The sequence below is a fragment of the Podarcis vaucheri genome, assembly GCF_965113315.1.
Source record: "Podarcis vaucheri genome assembly, chromosome: 8".
In the NCBI taxonomy this organism is placed as follows: Eukaryota; Metazoa; Chordata; class Lepidosauria; order Squamata; family Lacertidae; genus Podarcis; species Podarcis vaucheri.
This window is the reverse complement of record NC_138766.1, coordinates 50,739,013-50,762,485: the sequence shown is the minus strand read 5'-3', so window position 1 is coordinate 50,762,485 and position 23,473 is coordinate 50,739,013. Positions and strand designations below refer to the sequence as shown.

Genomic DNA, 23,473 nt, shown 5'->3' with positions numbered 1-23,473 from the left:
CTTTTCATAAAATAAAAACAATAATGGGACTTTGTTCCACTTCTTTGTATATAGTCCAAACAATGAAACTGTCAACATATAGGAAATCTATGAATTTAATCATCAAACTACTTCCTCCAATGCTGTCTACATAATAATTGTAATTTTGAATTCTCCATCTTGGCTGCCTAAGGTGCTACAAGATTCTGTTGTTCTTGTGGTTTGCTAGGAGCACAGTACACCACTCTCTATTGTCCATTCTGATATCCAATACTTGAACTTTTAGCCATTCCAAAATATTAGGAGGGATGCCTCAAGCATCCTGTTTAGCAAATATCCATAGAAAGCAGCTTACTGATTTTAGACCTTTGGAGCACACATATTTTACCAGTGCTTCTATGCTACAAACATTGCTGGTTCTTTTGTGTGTGTTTTTAAAATTCTGAACTAGAAATGTCCATGTATGGCATTGAATTTAGTTCTTGTAAACTTGGTAGGCAGGAACATATTATCCCAAACATTTTTAAGGAATGTGTAATTCACACTTTGCAAGATGAATTATTTGTATTTGCCAACATGATTGCCTTTAGGTGGGAGGGAACTATGTGCTACTATCTACATTGTTTCCTGGAGATCTTCTTAGCATTTTCTGGTGGAACAATAGGAAATCAAAGGGTGCAAAGACATTTCCCTAAGCACTGTTGACTTAGTCTACTCCTTAATTTCCTAACTTGTTTGCAGCAGGAAACAGCAGGAAGAGAAGGAAGGGAAACAGTATCTTCTTTAGATCCTTGAAAGGACAGTTCCTTATAAAAGATAAGTTTGTTTCCGTTAATCAGCAAGATATTCTGTGTTTGTTAGTGGTCGTGTTTTGTCTTACATACAACAGATACTGTCTGCATCAATCAGAGTTCCCTTGCTGTGCACGATATTAATTTGTCAGGCTACTCGCATTTTTCTTTGAATGTCAGTCATCTAGACCATGACTGTAAGGAGAGCTTTATGAGATGATTTAGCAGCTGAAATTAGCTTGCTGAAAAAGCAGGAATGAAATGTTCCATACAACCACAGGTGGGCATTTGTTTGTGGATACCAAACAACTGATTGTTCAAAGCTCAAATTGTTTCAATACATGTGAGAATTATATGAACAGCATACAGCCCAAGCCCTACCCAAAGGAAAGCTCCTCTGCAAAATGACTCTCATTCACAGCACACAATATTTCCATCTATATATAATTCATGCAACTGTGTCCAGCGATTACTCCGGAGCAAAATATACGCCTCCCACACTAGAGGCTTGGCCACAGTTAAAAGGGAGAGCTTTGCTTCTTAATCAGGTTAAATGGCTCAACTTAATGGCTGAACCAAACCACATGTGGCAGGGGTAGCTAACATGGTAATGTTTTTGAACTCCCAACTCCCATCAGCACCAGGCAGCACAGACAATCATCAGGGATGAAAGAAGTTGCAGTTCACAACATCTGGAGGACATCATGTTGGCTGTCTCTGACATATGGAGTGGGGTGAAAAGGGAGTATCTTAACTGCAACTGATAAGGACCTCTTCACATGCTACAAACATCCACATAGAAGAGCCATTAATACACAATATCCTGGAATACTGCTCTGATGTCCAGGGTAGACTCTGGTTGCCAGGTGAATTCACATTAGGTAGCCACAGCAGTCTGTAGTTTCCCAGCATCACACACATGTAGAAACAGCAACAAAAATGCAAGTTCATCCAACACAATTTGCACAGTAATTTCCACACACTAGCTGATTTTTTTAACATATGAAGCAGCCCTATAATTCAGGCAAAATCTTAACCAAGCAGTAATTAGATTGACTTTAACTCCATATCCAAGGCTGCAGGCCAAACCATTCCAAGATCCAGTGCTGTTTTCCCAGAAAAATAGGTGCAACTTCTCAACATAAAGTTGTTACAGAGAGCGCTGCACTTTTTAACAACAAAAAAGGATGTGCCAGTACTGCATACCCTTAAGTAAAGGTAAGGTAAAGGTACCCTTGCCCGTACGGGCCAGTCGTGTCCGACTCTAGGGTTGTGCGCCCATCTCACTTAAGAGGCCGGGGGCCAGCGCTGTCCGGAGACACTTCCAGGTCCCGTGGCCAGCGTGACGAAGCTGCTCTGCCGAGCCGGCACTAGCGCAGCACACGGGAACACCATTTACCTTCCTGCTAGAAAGCGGTACCTATTTATCTACTTGCACTTTTTAGGGTGCTTTCGAACTGCTAGGTGGGCAGGAGCTGGGACCACAGATGGGAGCTCACCCCGCCGCGGGGATTCGAACCACCGACCAAGCAATCGGCAAGCCCTAGGCACTGAGGATTTACTCACAGCGCCACCCGCGTCCAACCCTTAAGTACCTCCTGAAAAAGGCACTGCCAAGATCTACTTTCTAATGCTTTTCATCTTCTTCTTCAAGCTTGTATTGGTGTTGTTCTGATTATGTCATCAAAAGTACCACAAAGTATATATTTATTTGTTGACATTTCCTAGTTAAAAGTTATTAGCAGTAAGATAAAGATAAGCACTGCAAGAGCAGATTGACATAACAACTTTGTACCAGACAAGCCAATTAACATTTGATTAGCTTTGCAAATCTGCTAGAACTTACAAATAAAGTGGAAGGAGATGGAAAAGAATGTGTGAGATGTGTGAGGTGTGTGTGTGTGTGTGTGTGTGTGTGTGTGTGTGTGTGTGTGTGACGGATGTTCTGTTTCCATGAGACACCAAAGACTTTGAGTGGAGTTGACTTCCTCTTATGTAACTGTTTGTGCAGACTGTGATCCTATGCAGCAGAGATGGCCTGTGGCCTTCAAGATGTTGTTGGAGTCCAAATCCCATCAGCCCTAGCCAGCATAGCCAATGGCCAGGGGTTATAGAAGTCACAGTACAACAACATTTAGAGGGCTATAGCTCCTCCACCTCTGCTCTACATAGCTGCTAGGGGTCAAGTCATTTTTCACTGGACCACTTTCCTTACCACAGAAGAAGAAAAAGAAGAACATGCTTCTCCAAAAAGCCCCCAAAAATATTCTCGCTAGAAGGAGTTCCTGAAACTCAAGAAAGACCAATCCAGTAAGCTTTAAAGCCAGCTTTAATTTCTGATCAGAACTATCCTTCCTGCCATGTTTTGTGCTGCAGATTTCAGACAAAGCTTGCTCTCAGTTTAAGAAAGTAGTCCTGCTGAGCACACTCACAAGAGCGTAGGTGCCACTGAACACAGATGGACTTCATTCTGAGCAAACGTGCCAAGGACTGGGCTGCCAATCTTTGTTTTGAAGCAAAGCTTATTTATTTTGACAAAATTATATCCATTCCCCCCAACCCTTAAAAAGAAAACCCAGATGGACAGACTGCTCCTTCTGCTTGAAGGATGATCATGTGGGATTTACAGTTTAATTGTAAGGACTTGCGGCACATCCAGCGGATAAGTGACAGAGGCGAAAGTCTTGCTGGCAGCTTGGGAGAAGTGCTGTAATGAGGCAAAACTCCCAACCTGATCTAATTTAGAGCCAAGCGGTGCTTCAGGAATGTGCAATAATTAATCTTTTTATTTATCCACTGTGAACAAAGGAAATTAAGGGCGAGAGGAATAAGATTAAAATGGGCAGACGTGTATTTCCTCTTAAGGACCCTTGTAGTTGCGTTCCTGACAGCTAAGGTTCAGAAAGACAGGACCAGATGCGAAGGAGGAGAAATCTTTACTTCTCTTTTGCAGAGCCGGGCAAGATGATCCTCAGTCTAATTGCAGAGTAAATGTCCTCTGTGCTGAATAAATATCTGATGCACACATACTTCAGGGGACAATGGAAACAGCCTCAGACTGACTGGAGGCCTTGTAGTTACCTCCCTATGGGGGGAATGCTGTTTTTATCACTGGCACAGACTAAGACTCATTTGCCTTGGACATAACAAGACTCCTACTCCAAAGCAGGAAGAATGTGTTGTGGCTCAATCAGTCTCACACCATACACATCTGACCTGGAAATGTTTGCTATGTACCTCCTCCAACCTTTTGCTACCTGTAAGCGCCTATCTCATCTTGTCCAGCATGATCACCCCACTTGTGTTGTTTTCTGATAGCATTCATGGGGAGGCACGTTCTGATAGGTCAGATACATTGGTGATTGACCAGAGCTGCTTCTTCTCGGCCCACCAATTACAGCTGTGTAAGGAGTTGGGCTACCTGTGAAAACCTGGGAAGATGACAGGCAGGTGGGGTCTTCAGGAGACTTAGGAGCTGGGAGAGAACAGAACATCTAGAACAGGCATCCCCAACCTTCGGCCCTCCAGATGTTTTGAACTACAGTTCCCATCATCCCTGACCACTGGTCCTGTTAGCTAGGGATCATGGGAGTTGTAGGCCAAAACATCTGGAGGGCCGCAGGTTGGGGGTGCCTGATCTAGAACAATGAAACTGTTGTAGGAAAGGGGGTTTCTCATATGATTCTCTCCACCCACTCCCAGCAGAAGTCTGGGAAAGGGACAAAGGTAGAGGTGGATACAGGACTCTTAAATTGCATTTCCCTTTTTGTTCTTAGGGTGAGCAGAACACCATCCCCATGGCAGAGGAGCCTTTCCTGCCAGAATAACTGTGGACAATTAAATTATCTGCTGCTCCAAAAGGCACATCTGCATGACCTTGTCCAAGCCCTTGCTAAAATACCAGGAATAGTTGCAGATATGCAGCCTCGAGAGCTGATGACATCTATGTAGCAGCAATACTTACAGAAAATGCTTTTTCTCACACCAGCTCCCCCCCCCAGCTGTTTCTTATTCCCATCAGCTTTTGCAAGGAAGTGTCCAGTTTTTTTCATATGCATTTACTAGAAGTGCTCAGTGATGGTGATTCCCCTAACAATTACCATGACTTTCTTCTGCGCATGCCCTGTCTGGATCTGGTTTCATCCCCAAAAGCTTTTTGTGGATTTATGTTATGTTTGTTCCCTGTTCCCTTCATCTTGGCATCTTGACAACATATTGGTAAATTCCCTATTACACAACAATTAAAACCATTTTGATGAATTTGAGGCACCAGCAATGTATTCTACGCAGCATCGAATTTAAAAATTATAGGGGAAAACTGAGCATATACAGGGTATAGGTCAGTCATGAATAAAGCCTTTGTCTCACAGAATAGGTCTAATTGTCATTTCAAATGACAGTAGCAAACGTTGCCCTCCCTTTCTATGGCAGCATGTTCTGTGGTGTGTGCAGAGCTCTCTTTAAGCAGCCACTGAAATATAATATTAATAGCAGAGGGCACTGTGTGATAATTACTGATATAATTATTATATATTGAGAAACAAACAACTGCATTTAAGTCCTATATATCTTGGGGAATCCCCCCCCCCAATTTTGGTAATAATTAACACTATATGTTATGATTAAATTATGGTTGACCGATCAGATGAACTCAAAGAGTAATTGGTGGGCCACACATCCATCTTCCCACTCCACCACTGAGTTCAGTTTCAAGAGGCCTAAAGGACAAATGTTCACATGTTCAGGAAAGCAATGATCTTCTGAAACCATTGGCCTTTTGGAACTTAATTGCTACTTCTGAGCCTAAAAATTATACACTGGAATCTTTAGAAAGGTGTAAATTACATACTTGCTCCATCTCTTCTTCTTCTTCTTCTTCTTCTTCTTCTTCTTCTTCTTCTTCTTCTTCTTCTCCACCTCCTCCTCCTCCTCCTCCTCCTCCTCCTCTTCCTCCTCCACCACCACCACCTCCTTCTTCTCATTCTCCTTCTCCTTCTTCCTTCTCCTCCTCTACAACAACATTGCCAGAGCTTTCTCAAAATCCTGAGATGTGTGCTGCTAACCACCCTTCATCTTGTCCCATTCCCAAGAACTCTCACTGTTTCTCTCTCTACAATAGTCCTCCTCTTGATTAGTCCTCCTCTGTTCCCATCAGCTTCTTAATAACAGTTCTCCTGCTGCAGCTTTTCCTTCCATGCCTATCCTCCCATCGACACATTGTCAATGTTAGATTTAAGCAATACAGAAGCAGTGACTAGCCAGGGGTAGAGAGAGGATGAGATGTGGGGGGGGGGTGGAATCCTGACAGAATATGGCAGGTCATGAACAGAACTTAGTGTGTCTGGTGATAGGATGGATAGCCCCAAATCTTCACTATGCTGGATTTTCATGCCATGATGCCTGCCCAAATATGTATGAAATATGTATGAAAACTATAAGGCTGAAAATATATGCTGCACTTTTATAACACATCCTAATTGAAATTAATGAACACACAAAATTAATGAACACCTTCACCCAATACCTGGAAGTAAACCCCATTGATTGAATGGGACTTACTTCCAAACTGATCAATAGTGTATATAGATGGTTCAGTTCTTCCTGAAGCTCCTAGAAACAATATCTGATTGTGATGATGATAATGTTAATGACAACAGATGACATGGTAACATATTCCTAGTAAATAAAACAGAGTAGTCTAAGCAGATGCATAGGATTAATGTTGCATTCTTAAAAATAAGATAAAAAAGTGTTCATTCATGAGTCGGATCTTAGATGATCCCCTTTGCTGCATACACAGCAATATTTCATCTGAATGGGTCTTCCTTGTAATTTTATTGTGATCCATCTCTTGAACTGAAACTGGGCTCCAGAATATTTGTTTTATAAGAATGTGATTGTTCATTCAGATGAAACATCTGTATGACTCTGCTCCCATGGAAATAGGTCCAGAAACCATAGTGAAGTGTGATATCAGAAGTGACACACATAATTTTGTTCTCGTTATTTATTGCAAATGGCAACTGAAATGTTTTAGATTAAATCCTTGGACAAAGATCGTTATACTCTGACACACAGCTACATTTGTTAAATTTAGAGCATGGATTCCTCTCAGGGTATGTAAGCTGTCCTCTGGGAATGCTCCTCAATACAAGCTTGCGCTCTCTATTTTTGGAAATAATTAAACTATAGTGTAAGGAGTTATTAGACTAAATGGCGATGTAAGCCCCAAAAGCAAAATAGTTGACATTCCAATATTATGCTCTTGGTACAGTGTCACACATTATTTCTTTCAGCTCCATTAAAAATGAAATTAGATTCAATGGAAATCTAAAAGGTAGGCCTTTGTGATGTATTAAGCAAAGGTATTTGGGTAGATTAGGAAATAAGTACTGTTTACAATTGGCTGTTTAAAAGTGTAAATCCTTACTGGCACATTGATTTTCAAAGTAAAACTGTTCAGTACTTAAAGCATAGCTCAAGCTTATCATCAGAATCAACAGTTATAAAACTGAATTTTGAATCTAATGGCGTATATAATATGAAATCTGGTTTGTTGCCGACCTTAATAGAGAACAAATGAAATACAAAAAACATAGGGAAAGAAGCTACTGCTCTGACATTAGCTACTGGGAAACTAAGTTTGCCGCTGATTGTATATCTTTCTTTAAATAAATGCTTTGCGCAACTCCCTATCCGTTGCAGCTCCTTCTCAAGGTGTTGTAAAAACCGAGAAACTGAACAACCCTAAAGCATATTTATACAGATTAAATGGTTTCTAATACTCCAAAGAGCACTTAATCTGCATGAATGTTCTTCATGTAGCTACGTGCCTCTAAAACTTGAATAAGAAGCCACAGCACTTTTGAAAGTATGCAGTATATTTTTACTTTAGCAAATCAACCAAGGGGGGGGGACCAAAGAAATATTAATTGGCTTGCCAAACAGTTCAAGATCCAGCTATTCAGAGGAACACCACCTTTGCCCTTTGCTCTCCATCTACCCTTGATGGACAAAGCTTTTAGGAAGCTTCAGTTCTCCCATCTTTACCTGCCAAGTCTTTAGAGGAGCTAAGCTTGGAGACGTTTCTAGGAAGTGGTTCATAAATGAAATAAAGAATGTCACAGCAGCCACTGCCTCCTTGGGGATAGAATCATAGAATCATAGAGTTGGAAGAGACCACAAGGGCCATCGAGTCCAACCCCCTGCCAAGCAGGAAACACCATCAGAGCACTCCTGACATATGGTTGTCAAGCCTCTGTTTAAAGACCTCCAAAGAAGGAGACTCCACCACACTCCTTGGCAGCAAATTCCACTGTCGAACAGCTCTTACTGTCAGGAAGTTCTTCCTAATGTTTAGGTGGAATCTTCTTTCTTGTAGTTTGGATCCATTGCTCCATGTCCGCTTCTCTGGAGCAGCAGAAAACAACCTTTCTCCCTCCTCTATGTGACATCCTTTTATATATTTGAACATGGCTATCATATCACCCCTTAACCTCCTCTTCTCCAGGCTAAACATGCCCAGCTCCCTTAGCCGTTCCTCATAAGGCATCATTTCCAGGCCTTTGACCATTTTGGTTGCCCTCCTCTGGACACGTTCCAGTTTGTCAGTGTCCTTTTTGAATTGTGGTGCCCAGAACTGGACACAGTACTCCAGGTGAGGTCTGACCAGAGCAGAATACAGTGGCACTATTACTTCCCTTGATCTAGATGCTATACTCCTATTGATGCAGCCCAGAATTGCATTGGCTTTTTTAGCTGCCGCGTCACACTGCTGGCTCATGTCAAGTTTGTGGTCAACCAAGACTCCTAGATCCTTTTCACATGTACTGCTCTCAAGCCAGGTGTCCCCCATCTTGTATTTGTGCCTCTCATTTTTTTTTGCCCAAGTGCAATACTTTACATTTCTCCCTGTTAAAATTCATCTTGTTTGTTTTTGCCCAGTTCTCTAATCTGTCAAGGTCATTTTGAAGTGTGATCCTGTCCTCTGGGGTGTTAACCACCCCTCCCAGTTTGGTGTCATCTGCAAATTTGATCAGGATGCCCTTGAGTCCATCATCCAAGTCATTGATAAAGATGTTGAATAAGACCGGGCCCAAGACAGAACCCTGTGGCACCCCACTAGTCACTCTTCTCCAGGATGAAGAGGAACCATTGATGAGCACCCTTTGGGTTCGGTCAGTCAGCCAGTTACAAATCCACTGAGTGGTAGCATAGTCAAGACCGCATTTTACCAGCTTCTTTACAAGAATATCATGGGGCACCTTGTCAAATGCCTTGCTGAAATCAAGGTAGGCTACATCCACTGCGTTCCCTTCATCTACCAGGCTTGTAATTCTGTCAAAAAATGAGATCAGGTTAGTCTGACATGACTTATTTTTCAGAAATCCATGCTGACTATTGGTGATCACAGCATTCCTTTCTAGGTGCTCACAGACTGTTTGCTTAATGATCTGCTCCAGAATTTTCCCTGGTATTGATGTCAGACTGACTGGGCGGTAATTATTTGGGTCCTCTCTTTTCCCCTTTTTGAAAATAGGGACAACATTTGCCCTCTTGGGATTTTGGGTTGGTCTGAGAATTAATGGTATGTTTTAGAAGAAAAGGGGTGATCTGGAATGGGCTGAGCAGCAGCAGCAGCAGCCTGCAATGCAGACTGACAACAGAATTCTGCAGAAACCAGATAATTTTGAATACTTGGGCACAAAGGGTGATATTCCACATTAGTCATGATCAGGAGTCCGACCCATTGAAATAAGGGATCACCCACACTTCTGCTTGTCCCATACCAAGAAAGCTTGCATCTGAGCAGTTTTCTGCTTGTCCTGTGATTTCTATGTATGGGTCCAAGTGGCTTTGCTCTTGTACTGCCGCTTTCCCCTGAAAAACCCACTCTTCGGTGATAAATCAGAACAAACAGCAATTCACAGAAAACCCAATTGCCATTTTCTCTGATTCAGTGCTAAACTGCAGGTTTTCTTGGGTGGGGCAAAGCAGCTGGGTCAAACAGAAGTGTGGCTGGACCCTAAATGGACTTGAGTTGCTTTTATGTAAAAGCCAAGACAGATGTGATGTGGAAGATCAGTCACTCAATCTAATGTAAGAAAAAGGCTAGGGAAGGGGGTGTTTAATCCTTCACCAATGTCATGTCTCCAACTAAAATTGCCACCCACCTTGAAGCTATTATTAGCCTTGCTGGAGGGCAGGGGAGATAGGTACCATATCATTTCTGATTTTTATTTTTTACTCATGGGGCCAAATGGCAGCTTTTGAGAGAACAATAGTAATGGGAGGGGCATAAAGACTTAAACACACTCTTTCATAGCATCACTCTCCAGAGCCAACTGGATTTCCTTCCCCACTGATGCTTTTAATATCGGAAGGTCCCATCACATATCTTCTATGTCACATGTCCAATGTACAACATAGTTACCAATGGGAACAAAAATATATTCCAGGAGCATCACCCTCAGTATTCCCACCTTTCCCTCCAAGTAGCTCAAAGTGGTGCACATGGTTCTCCCTCTACCCATTTTATCCTCATAACAGCCCCATGAAGTGGGTTAGGATGAGAGAGAGTGACTGGTCAAAGTTCACCCAGTGAGGTCATGGCTGAATGGGGACTAGAACTCCAGCCTGACAGGTCTTAGCCTAACATTCTGACTGCTACACCACTCCGTTTCCTCACCAGGTCTACATGGAGCACATCTGCTTCTGCGTTACCTCCCAGCAACCCATCTTTATTGATTGTCAGTGTAGCTTACACAGAGAAATAAGATATGAAAGCTGGCTACCTCTTATCAGCCAACTGTGGACATAGTAAATTAGACATGCCATTTAAGTACCATATATTTTTTCTTCTTCCAACATTCAAAAGCAGTATTGGCAGAATGCAAAGGTGAACAGAAGAATAGGGAAGAGGCTGTACAGACTTTCCTCATATAGTTGTTTCTCCCCTCAAAAGTGTCCTCCAAGATGCTGTAGTTGGCCTGAGGCGAAAAACAGAACACCAAAGCAGATTTCAGATGATTTTGGACAGGGAAATGACCAGAGGGAGAAAGCACCTGCCTCCATCACCATTCTTCCATGCAAACTCACAGCCACCCAACACTGATATTGGAAGAAAGACATACACAAATTACAGGACAATTCTGGTTTTTCCCTGAGTTTATATGCTAACTGTGCATTCAATATTATCAGTCCAATATTAGTATTATTAGTATCAATGTTACTCATCCTTTACCCTAACGTCCCAGGGCAGATTACAACAATAAAGCAGTTTAAAACAATTCTCAATCACAAGAATAAGATTGGTCCTAAAAATGTACCCCACAAGTGTTAAAAGTCAGGATAAACAGGTTGCTCTTCAGAATTCAGTGGAAGCTGTATAAAGGGTGGGCCAGTTTGTTCACAAGCTTATTTAGCTCAGCCAAAAGACTAGAAAGAGGGGTTCGTCTTACAATGCTTTTACTGGTGTCTGAATGAATGGGTCTCATGAATCAATAATTTAACAGAGCTGGGGCAGGCAGCGGCGGTGCCAGAGAATGGAAGATACAGCAAACATTTCACCACTTCTTTGCTGCTAACAGTCTGCAAAGCCAGGGAGGAAATAAAGCGGGGGAGAATAAAGTGCATAATACCAGTGTTTAAGAGTGAGATTGGATGTATGCAAACTCTCTATAGGTGATTCGTGTTGCTATGGCAGAAGCACTTGAAAGCCTAATGAAATACGGCAGAATCCATTCTGCAGATCTGCATGCAAAATTCAAAATCAGCTAAAATACAAACAAAGCTCACAGTAGCTCTGCTGTGCCTCTGCAAGCTTAAGGGTGTGTGGAAACTTGATGTACGGAACAAGTGGCAAATATTGAATACAAAGTACTTTTCCAGTAGTTGGATCCCAGAGCTGAATAAATCTCTCCAGTAAGCAGTGCCCAAGGCTTAAACAGCATCTGAAATGAAAAAGATACATCTGTCAACTGGTATGTAGAACAGGAGGTAAACGACTTGCCTAAATGAGTGTAAACACGAGCAGTCCAATGCAGAGGAAGCTAAAAATTAGGTAAAGATAAATTCTTAAGACACCAGAAGAGATGAAAGTTAACAACGATCTGAAGAAGACACTTGTCCCCATTTTTGTTTCTTACTTTATATTGTTTCATTTTTAATAGTTCATTTAGTAGTCAAAAGTGGAAATACAGCGCACTCCTTTCGTAAAGGTAAAGGACCCCTGGACCGTTAAGTTCAGTCAAAGGTGACTATGGGGTTGCAATGCTCATCTTGCTTCAGGCCAAGGGAGCTGGCGTTTGTCCACAGTACTAGCCACTGGGAGGAAACAAGATTCATCATCATAATAATAATTTATTTATACCCCGCCCATCTGGCTGTGTTTCCCCAGCCACTCTGGGTGGCTTCCAACAAAATATTAAAATACAGTGGTCTGTTAAACATCAAAAGATGTTTTGCATTGATAATCATGCCTAGCACATTGTACCTTTGCAGCTTAATTCAGTGCAGTTAGCCAGTGATCTGTGTTTTTAGTTATATGAGGGTTTTATTGTATACATAATTATTGTAAGCTTACTTTTTTTAAAAAAGAGAAATTACAGTATACAGTGGTACCTCAGGTTAAGTACTTAATTCATTCCAGAGGTCCGTTCTTAACCTGAAACTGTTCTTAACCTGAAGCACCACTTTAGCTAATGGGGCCTCCTGCTGCTGCTGTGCCGCTGCTGCACGATTTCTGTTCTCTTCCTGAAGCAAAGATAGCGGAGTCTGTAACCTGAAGCGTATGTAATCTGAAGCGTATGTAACCCGAGGTACCACTGTACAAGTATTTTATACATTTCCTCATGAAATATATTCTGCATATGCTATGCTTAAGAATGCACAGATACACAAACAAAATACTTAAGAATGCAATGATACACAAACAAAATAAGAAAAGTTGTTAGAAGCAATTTATATAACTTCAATAAATTCAGTTGGGAGATACTGACTAACATTAGTGATGCGGCAATTACAAAAAGTGAGGGTGGGACAAAAAGAGTGAGGAAGATATAAACTCCTAATTGAGTTGATGTGCACTGGAAATTTGATAATAGTTTCCCATTTCAATAGCCAAACAAACAAACAAACAAACCACATCTACCACCCAACCCCAATATGATAGAATGCTCTTTGAGTGCTACTGCTTGCCTGGAGTCTTTAGTATAACCAATATGGGGGGGGTTGTTTTGTGAGTGCTTTGGGGACCCATTAAACCCATAGCTTCTCAGACTCACATCCGGAGTGTGTCTGCTGACCACGTATTATTTTTAGCTTGCAGGCTACAATGTGTTTTTCACCATACTTGGCTGCAGTTTCAAACATTTCTTCTGCTTTACCTTCTGGTGACAATTTGGGCATGTGCCAAATTGTCTCTAACAGGTGGTATACGTGCCTAAAGAAATAATATAGTAATAGGTAATAGATATAACTGGAATGGCTATACCGAAAGAATACATAAATCTGTTTACATACGCAACAACAGCTACACAGACATTGATAGCCTAACACTGGAAAGAAGAACAAGTCCCAACTAAAGAAGATTGGCAACTTAATGGAATATGCTGAAATGGTAAAATCAACTGGAAGACTAAGAAATCAAAAAGACAACAAATATATGTTAAAAAATGGAAAATGTTTATTGCGTGTATACAAAAGCATTGTAAAGAAGTTAATACAATAGCAGGTTTTTTAAAAAAAAAACTTGCAATATCAAGGACAATGTTCAAAATTGGAAATAATTAAGGATAAGGAAATTATAGACATGTACAATACAAGATGGGACACGGGTGACACTGTGGTCTAAACCACAGAGCCTCTGGCTTGCCGGTCAGAAGGTTGGTGGTTCGAATCCCTGCGACGGGGTGAGCTCCCATTGCTCGGTCCCTGCTCCTGCCAACCTAGCAGTTCAAAAGCATGTCAAAGTGCAAGTACATAAATAGGTACCGCTCTAGGGGGAAGGTAAACAGCGTTTCTGGCTCCTCTGGTTCGCCAGAAGCGGCTTGGTCATGCTGGCCACATGACCCAGAAGCTGTCTGCGGACAAAACGCTGGCTCCCTCAGCCAGTAAAGTGAGATGAGCACCGCAACCCCAGAGTCATCCGCGACTGGACCTAACTGTCAGGGGTACCCTTACCTTTACCTTTACCTTTACAATACAAGATAAGATAAAAGAACCAGGGGAGGGAATGGAGGGAAGTTAAGGGATCTGAGTAATTCCAAAATATGGATTTAATAAGGTGTGAAAATGTTTTATTTTCTATTTTTTTAATTGTATTTGTTTGCTATGGTGCATATGATGAAAATGTTTAAATGTGAAAATTAATTTAAAAAATTAATAAATAAATAAAAATAAATAAATAATACAGTGGACCTTTTGTCACTCCGTAGGCTGCCTGCTGTAAATGCAAACCTCAAAATACAACTGTCATTGCCTGCCCTCTTAACTGCTACAGCTGCATGCAGCACTATGGTTAACAACCTGTCTCTCAATTCATGGACACCGACCACCTTACCAGTTTCTTGTTGAGCCTCATGTCATCGTTCTTACTATTCTTTTGCCGTCAGTTATTGGCATTCAACATCAGCAATCTGTGTTTTCTGAGCCTGTGGTGCATGAAAATGAATCAATCGGCATTTGACTGTATTCTTTTTGTATCATAGTCACTTCTTATACTACCCTATTGAAGGTGTTCTGCTCCAGATCCTCTCCATGTGCCCTGATCTCTTGTTTGTGTTTGGTTTTTGTATGAGCCGCTACAAAAGTATCACAGTTTCCACCCTGTCAGTTTGAACTCAGAAAAGGAATATTAGATTAACTGTCGAGATGTTGCAAGGGATAGAGCAGTGCAGTCGTAGTGTCTGCTACCATTTTTACCACTGCTACCTCCTCTTTCCCCTGTGCAGGTTTGCAGGACGGGGGGTGCGGTGGGCGCGGGCCGTCCCGGGTGTCCCGGGTGAGGGGAGGTGACAAAATGCTGGGTGGCACTCACCGCGGGGCCCTGCAGCATCCCAGGGCTATGCGTCTCTCCTGGGAGAGATGCGTGGTTTTGACGCACGCAGGCTCCGAGCTGAGCAAACGGTCCACCCACTGTCTCCCCCCAGTTGTAGGGCGGCTGAGTGGGAGGAGGCAGGCAGACTCTGGAGGCTCCGTGGTGTGCCCCACCCCTAGGGGCAGTGCGTACTGCCCCAGGTGCCGGAACGGCTTCCTCCGCTGCTGCCCCTGTGCCCACAAGGTGCTCCAGCAGCTCAACAGAACATCATTTCTTACCAATGAGGAGACTGGAATTACAAGTTCCATCACACCAACCAGAAAGTGACACTGTTCATGTCTATTTTTATACCCTGGCCTTGAGATGTATATTTTCAATACTCTCTCCAGTTGTGATTTTAATTTGCTATGAAGTTTTTAACATTGTATTTTACATTGCTGAGAGCTACTCTGGGATCTTGTGGCAAAGTTGTTGTTGTTGCTGCTGTTATTAGTTGTTAGTTGTTATCATTACTATTATTACTATTATTACTATTATTATTTCAGTCTGCATTGTATTTCTGATTGTAAGAGGTACAGGATACACATTTAAGGCATGAACAACACATACTAAATTATTAAAATAATACGTAATAGATTATTCATAATGGAATTCCAGGAGAAACCTAAATCCGGTTCACAGCTATCTCCAGCGTTGTGCATGTTTTGGCAGGACGTCGACTCCACAGAGTCATTATACAGCAGCCCATGCTCATGTGAGAAGCAGAGTTGAGCACCAAGGCCCACTGTTGTGTTTTGCTGAAATTTGATGGAGGCATCACAGATTCAGATCTGTACAAAACCACAAAGCTTCATAGGCAATGTTACTGTCCTCTGTCACGGTTCAGTGGAATCAGCAAGGTTTGACTCTGAGTAGACATAACCAGGATTCCCTGGGTAGGTGGAGAAGATAGAATTAAACTAGGTTATGTTGCCTACTCAGGATATAATACATCCCTCAACCTGGTAGTCCTTAGGTTGATATTGAAAAGAAACCTTAAGGAGGAATGATTTCTAGTGTACCACTGTCATTTTCTTGTCACGCTGGACTCATTTTCCTAACACAATTGCCTGATTCAGGAAAGATGACTTTTCTCAACTTTGAGGAAATAAAAAGTATGTGCCACAAACTCCCTGGGCATATTAAAGCCAGGATTCTTGACAGTTATTTTCCCAAGGTTCTGCCACTTGACCTTCTACTTCCTGTAGAGATGAAACCTTATGGGAATCTTCCACTTTGACCCAAAGTTTAATCTTTTCTGCCTGCTCCTCTTGTGCCCTTTCCAGCAGATGCTTATGTGTTATCTGTTGAACAGAGTCGGAAAGGTTGCTAACCAGCTTTCACCTTATCGTCATACCAACAATTCATTGATTCTGAGGTCTCAAAGGAATGTTGAGATCATCTAGTTTGACCTTCCATACACACAGAGCATTCAAGTCTCGCCCAGCTATTACTCTATCAAGTGCACTCACTTGTCGGGTGAATGCTTTTCCTTTACAGTGGTATTCAGCCTCTGTCTGCCTCAGTGGAAGGAGCTGGGTGGGATGGCCGTCAGCAACTTTCCAAGTTCAGCTCAACAATTCTGTCATTCATCATTTCCGTACACAAAAGCTGAGGGCACAATTCAGCCCTTGTGTAAGCTTTGTACAAGCTCTTCTACAGCCCAACACTAAATATGTTTACTTAGAAGCAAATCCCATTGAGTTCAGAATGGCTGATTTCCCAGAAAGTATTATCAGGATTGCAGTGAGACTTAACAGTTCTTAACCTGGACTGGTTCCAGTGAGATATTTCAAATTGGTATGCAAGTTGATTATTAAAAGAGAGCAAAGGTTCAGCTCAGTCTCTGTTGACTGCCATCAGCTATAAACTAGTGTCTGATTATGGTAGATGACCCTCTCAAGACTGAATATAAAGTAAGACGTGAAGCAGTTTTGGCCACTGCGTCCTGACAAACTAGTCTTTGAGGAAACCACTGCCCCTTGAGACTGGTACATTAAATAACTCTTCCCTGCACTGTGAATGATATCATCGGTTGCTAGTTTTGTGCACAGTTAAGAGTTGCTACCTTTGCAACGCAGCCCACGTTTTCTTTTAATACTCATGAACGAAAGTGTATTGTTATTCAAACAGTAAAAAAAAGGAAAAAATTAAAGACTGTTCCAGCAGTAGCCATTGTGTGAGAGAGCTTTTACAAACTGTTTTCTTAATGTCAATAGCATGCATATATCAAGGACATCTCCCATTAAGAGCTCTACAGGGGTCAGATGCTTACAGCATTAGGTTTCCTAACTTTGGGAAATGCATGCAGGGAAATGGCTATAAATGTGTGACTTTATTATGTTAGAAAGGCATTGGATGTATGAGATATGTCATTCTTGCAGTTCACATGCCTTGCGCTCATATGTGACCCCTCCAACATCACAAAGATGCATTTGTTTGCATTCGCCTTTTTCCTGGCATCACCCAAGCATGCGTTTTCAAAATGTCAGTAAGGAAGTATAAAATTGGAAGCATTCAGCACTGCAAAGGAATTGAAAGCATTTGTAACTGCAAATGTGGGCCTCCTTTTTGATATCTATAAGCTGTAACTGCATGTAAGAACTCTGGTCCATGTCTTCAGTGTGATTCATTCCTTCATGAGACGATACAGAATTTTGAGCATGAATTGTAACATTTACTCGGTTTCCCCCTCTACAAAAAGAACAGCTAGAAAATAAAACTGGTCAGAAATTATTCTCGCCCTTTTGTTACTCCACTGTTTTCTGTAGTTCTGTACAGCCCTGTGGTTGGACAACAAATGGTTCCCGATGTAAATTTGATATTCCCCATTGCATTTCCCCTGTTGCTTGAGATCAGGCATGCCACATGACACCCTTTCCATTTCCTAACTCGATGCATTAACTCAACCTGGCTGGCACAAAATATTCAGACTGTGCTTCTGAAGCCCACTTTTCATAAACGTTATATAGCACCCAAATTGGTTGGCATGAATATTCAGGGAGGCAAATACAAATTGCGAAAGGGGTGGGAACATGACTGGAGCAAACTCATTTAAAAACATGAGCCATGACTTGCATTTTCCCAGTATTCTTCTGGCTACATATAAAATAAGTTTTATGTGAGAATTTCTTGCCAGAAATATCTTTCTCGATAGGGTATGCTTTCCAGAATATATATCAAGTCCACGTCTGAAACTATGAAGCAGTGTGTGTGTGGGGGGGGGGGTGTTTACAAGAAAATGAAGCCAGTCATATTCTTGGCATCATTTGACTCTGCTGTGCTATCAAGTTTGGCTTCGAATGCGTTGGAAGTCTTGGTTATAGTTCCTCCTCGGTCAGAGTTATACAGATGGGAGGAAAGGGAGAAGCCCATGAACAGGTGGTGGCTGTAACAGAACCAGCAGGTGGTCCTTGAACAACCAGCTTCATCAAAAGTATCGGACACCAGAACCAGAAAGCACAAAACCCAGCATCCTAGAAACATCTTGCAATCTTGGATTCTGGCAGCCAGACAAGAAGCCCCCAAGGAACCTGCTGTTGGCTTTCACCAACCCTAAACTGGCCAGAGTTCCGCCATCGTTTTCGCTTTGCCAAAGTGGAACTGAAAGACAAATTATCCAAAACCATCCACAAGCTCAGCATGAAACAAAGCTCTTCAGGGGAAGATACTGCTAGACTTGTCACCTCAATCAGGGCTGATTCTCACAACCATTTCAGCCAACAGCAGCCATGAGGAAATGTACTCCCATGTGTCTTTAGCAGGCATCAGCATTTATCATCCACCACCCCTTTCACTGGTTCCAGGTTTTTTGGAGTACCTTGTGGAACCATGCCAAGTCCTCAATATTTGTTCGCATTTGCCCACAAATAAGTCTCATTGAGCTTAATGACTCGTGAAAGTAAAATGTTTTGAATCAGGCTACCTGTGTGAGCAGTAGCTGGCAGTAGCAGGCCAGAGGTGGACTTCAACTAATGGTGGTAGATGCACATGCTGCAATGATCCTGAGAATTTGCCCTCAGAGCATGGGGGGGGGGTGGAATCCTTGGCACCTGTCCCTTTTTCATTTGCAGGTATTAATTAAAATATAAGTGGATTTCAGAAAGCCCATTTAAAATACAATGGGGTAAAAAGCACTGCCCCGCCCCGCACCCCCCCAAAAAAAAACACCCTGCCAGAAACCAAAACAAAGCTGTGACAATTTTCTGCTGTTTCTCAAGGTGGGGGGAGAGAATTTTTTTCACAAGTGCTGAGGGTTGTTGCTGCTTCCCTATTGAGTCTCATGAGGAAGTATGGCTGGAAGGAAGCCTGTGGGGTAAATATTGCACTGCTGATCAAACTTTGTGAAGAGCAACATGATGCGATATGACCGGGTATTGGGGCTTTTTTGTTTAGCAAAAACGCGAGAAAAAGGGGACATGAAAGAAGTGTATACAATTACGTATGGTACACAGAGAAAGTAGACTGAGAGACGTTTCTCTCCCTCTTTCATACTAGGACTTGGGGGCATCCAATGGAGCTGAATATTGGAAGATTTAGAGTAGGCAAAAGAAAGTACTTCCTCACACAGTGCATAATCAAATTGTGGAGTTTCCTCCCAGAAGAGGAAGTGGTAGTCACCAACCTGGAAGGCTTGAAAAGAGGATTAATCAGATTTGTGGAGGATAAGGCTAAGTATGGCTACTAGGCATGGTGGCAATGTTCTCTCTCCACTCTCAGAAGCCGTTTCTGGGAATGACAGCTGGGGAGAGCACTGTTGTGCTCAGGTTTTGCTTGTAAACTTTCCACAGGCATCTGGTTGACCACTGTGAAAACAGGATGCTGGACAAATGGGCATTATATTCTTACATTCTTATCATTCCCAAAGTGCTCCTTCCAGCTGGGAAGCTGTGATGAGAGCCTTGCACATGAGTTGTGTGGCGCTTTTGTTTAAAGTTTCAAAACCAAGGCGGTGGTGGGGGGAATCCCTTGGCCACTTTGGATGGTTAAGTGTAGTGAGGGCAATTCTCCCTTCCCAAATACAGTATGGGGAAAATATATTTCAGGAAGAGTTTCTTTTACCCTCACACACTGAACGAATGGCTGAAAAAATGAAAAAATCTGTAGCACATTTTTAATTTAAAAGCATCAAGGGGAGTGTTTGCACGGTTATAAAAGAAAAGGAAATAAGTGCTATCTTATTTGTTTACGATAAGCTAGGGAAAGGTTATGCATGCAATGCCAGCATTTAGACTTAGGGCCAAATGATACATGATATTATATGCCACAAATTCTAAAAGAATGCACCTGTGTGTGGTGGCAGTGAGACAAGTGTGGCAGGTGTGGACTTTCGCTTCATAGCCAAAGGGTGTAGTGGCTTGAATCCTGGGCCTAGGTGTTCAAGCGACTATAGTACTTCAGAGGCGGATTTAGGGGAGAAAGCACAACTGGTCTGGTTGCACTGGCATGGGGCCTCGGGGGTGCCACAACTATGATGTAGAATTGAAAGCAAGAAGTGGGGGTTGGGTGCGCCAAAATCTGGCATTCCACAAGGAGCTGCTGAAATGTGAGACCCCAAGGTCCACCACTGAGCACTTTAGGGTTGCCATACATCCCGAATTTCCTGGACATATCCAGAATACTGCAGTCGGAAGCAATGTCCCGGCGGAAATCTCTGTAATGTCCAAGAAAATCTGAACGTATGGCAACCCATGTTGGAAGTGTAGATTTTGGATCAACAATTTTTCTGACTTGAATTTCACTGTTTGAAATATGGCAACCCTAACTTCGTGCCCCACTTATTTCTGTTTGCAGTTTGAAAGGGAGATGCCTTCCCCACCAACTCTTCCATCTCATACCTTCCCAAGCACCCACCTCACTGATATGTCCTGATCAGCATGAGGAGGACACAGTTACCACAGTACTTCTTCATTCTACTCAGTCCACGTCAAGGGTGGGGAACCTGTGACCCTCTAGGCATTGTTGGACTCCACTCTCATGAACCCCACCCAGCTTAATGGCCGGGGGGGGGAATGTAGTCCAGGAAATACTGAGAGGGTCACAGGTTAAGGATGACGTTAATTTTCTTAGGGGAAAATATCAGATACTTAAAGAGAGAGAGAGAAAAAACTATTGACAATTAGCACGTTTCTTGCTAAATAACAGCAGCATTGAAATGTTATTTCAAATTGGGATCAGGTGACATTTTTTAATAGTCCCTTCAGTCTGTAATTCAGAATGCATCTCCTCCCAAGTATTGATGTGTCACGAGCCGAGTTATTGATTTCCCTTAACAATTTATTTCAGCCATCTGGTGTCTTTCATACAGGTCTACTCTTGTAGATTCATAAGACAAGCTGAATTAATGAGACATTCTATTAAAAATAATAATAACATAACAACAATGTGTATCATATATGTTTATATTAAATAAAAACTGATAAGCTTTCCCCAGAAAATATCCATTGCAAACTTTACCTTGCTTAAACCGGAATTTCCCCAATCTGGTGCCCTCTAAATGCTCCCAAGAGTCCCAGCCACCATAGACAAAAGTCAGCCATGATGGGAGCTGGAGTTCAACAGCATGTGGAGGACCACAGGTAAGGGAAGGCTGGTCTAACTGAATGCCCTCACTTCTCAGCGATTCAATTCAGACATCCAATAAAACAAGAAATCATATCAAAGTTCTGTCTCTTCCAGCATTCTCTCCCACAGTGGTGAGGCAGATGGCCTTGGAAGTTGACTTCACAAAGGAGCAAGGGAAAAGGATGCTCACAGCAACTGTTATGGCGGAAGGTAGGGAGGTCAATAGCAGATGCAGCAAGAGTGGAGCCAACTAATTCTGGATTAATTCTCATCTTCCTCCCTGTTTAGTTCTATAAAGGCAACACTGAGGCAGAGGAGGGGCCTGAAAGCCAGAGCCAGGTTCATACAGTGTTTTGTGTGGTCGTTGTTTTTTTGGTTGCTGCATCACACTTAACTGGTACTAAGTTTGTGGTCTACTGAGACCCTTAGATTCTCTTAACACGTACTACTGGCAAGCCAGGCATTCTCTATCTTATACTTGTGTTGCTGTTTTTTCCTGTGTACAGTAAGTGAAGAACCTTACATTTGTCCCTATTGAAATTCATTTTGTTAGTTTGGGCCAGTTCTCCAACATGTTAAGGTCATCTTGAATCCCGATTCTGTCTTCTGCAGCACTAACTACCCCTCTCAGTTTGGTGCCTTCTGCAAATTTGATGAACATCTCCTCAATTCCTTCACCCAAGTCATTTATAAAGACACTGAACAACAATGGGTCCACAACAGAACCGTGCAGCACCCCACTTGTCACTTTTTTCAGGTTGATGAGGAACCATTAGTGAGTACTATTGGGTTTGGTCCATCAACCAGCTACAAATCCACCTAACAGTTACGTCATCCAGCCCACATGTTACCTGCTCCTCTGAAATACTATTACGGGGGACTTTGTCAAAGTCTTATTGAAATCATGATACACTATATCCACAGCATTCCCCTGATCCACCAAGCTTGTAACCAACCATTTAATTATCTGTTCTAGGACCTTTCCGGATATTGATGTCAAGATGGGGAAAACATTTGCCTGCCTCCAGTCTGTAGAGACCTCACATGTTCTTCAAGAATTGACCATGGATGGGAAAGCTCAGTAATGAAATGACAAGAGGACAGAAAAAGATCCCCCCCTCCGAAGATACTAATAATAAAATCTGGAAATGTGATACTCTGTGGGAGTCTGGTGAACAAACCCCATTACACCTAATGGAAGGCTCACACAATGTTCTTCAGTTGCTCATTTGCAATACATTGTCCTCTACTGCCCAATTTGAAACAGAGGGGAAATCATTCACAGAGCAAACACTTGAGCAGCTTTCATTGTCACTGCTAGTACTGTATATTTAGTTCAAGAAATTGGGTCAATGTGCTTTTTTTATTTTACCCCTATTCTGCTAGCCCAACAGGAATGCTGGCAAATTACCAGGCCTGCTGGGTCCCAATCCTGACTTCCCTGCAAATTTACAGCACAAGCACTCAAGTACAAACACGCACACACACAAAATGGAGTGTGCGGATGGCTCAGCTGACACAGCCACAGGCAGGAGAGATAGCTGGTGCTGCTGCCTGTTATCCACACAACTAGCCAGACTGTAGATTTTGTTATTTTATATTTCACACTGCTGGCCAAGTCAATCAGCCGTTGCAATCAGTGCTGATGCTTCAGGGTAAAGGGAACGGAGAGGAGAGGGAGAAACAAAGCTGGAACAGCTGAAGCTCTGCCTGATGCTGTGAATACACGCAGAGCAACAGTATAAGTCAAGCCTGCCAGCAGCAAGATCAACTAATCAATCCCTGGAACCCTCTCTCTCTCTCTCTCTCTCTCTCATTTTATTTTGTGTGAGTACCAGATTGTGGCCACTAAAATTAGTCATTTGCAGAGGGGAATGCACCATGAAATGGATTAGCTCACAAAAGAGACTTGCTGCAGAACACTCCATCATCTTGTTATATGTCGGGTGGGGTGTTGAGGTGGGAATGGGAGAATGAGGCAACAGACTAGACTGCTGGGCTGGTGGCTCCTCACATACTAAAAGCCCTCTTTCCACATTTGCATGGATATTTGTGATTACAT

General features: G+C 42.4%; 1 long non-coding RNA gene across 1 annotated transcript in view; it reads left to right on the top strand.

The window, feature by feature from the left end:
* Nucleotides 1-22,565, top strand: part of LOC309539070 — a 66,941-nt gene extending 44,376 nt beyond the window's left edge. Inside the window, exon 2 of the long non-coding RNA XR_014222658.1 lies at nt 22,388-22,565. This is a non-coding gene — a long non-coding RNA (uncharacterized lncRNA). The remainder of the gene's footprint in view (nt 1-22,387) is intronic.
* Nucleotides 22,566-23,473: the final 908 nt, after the last annotated feature.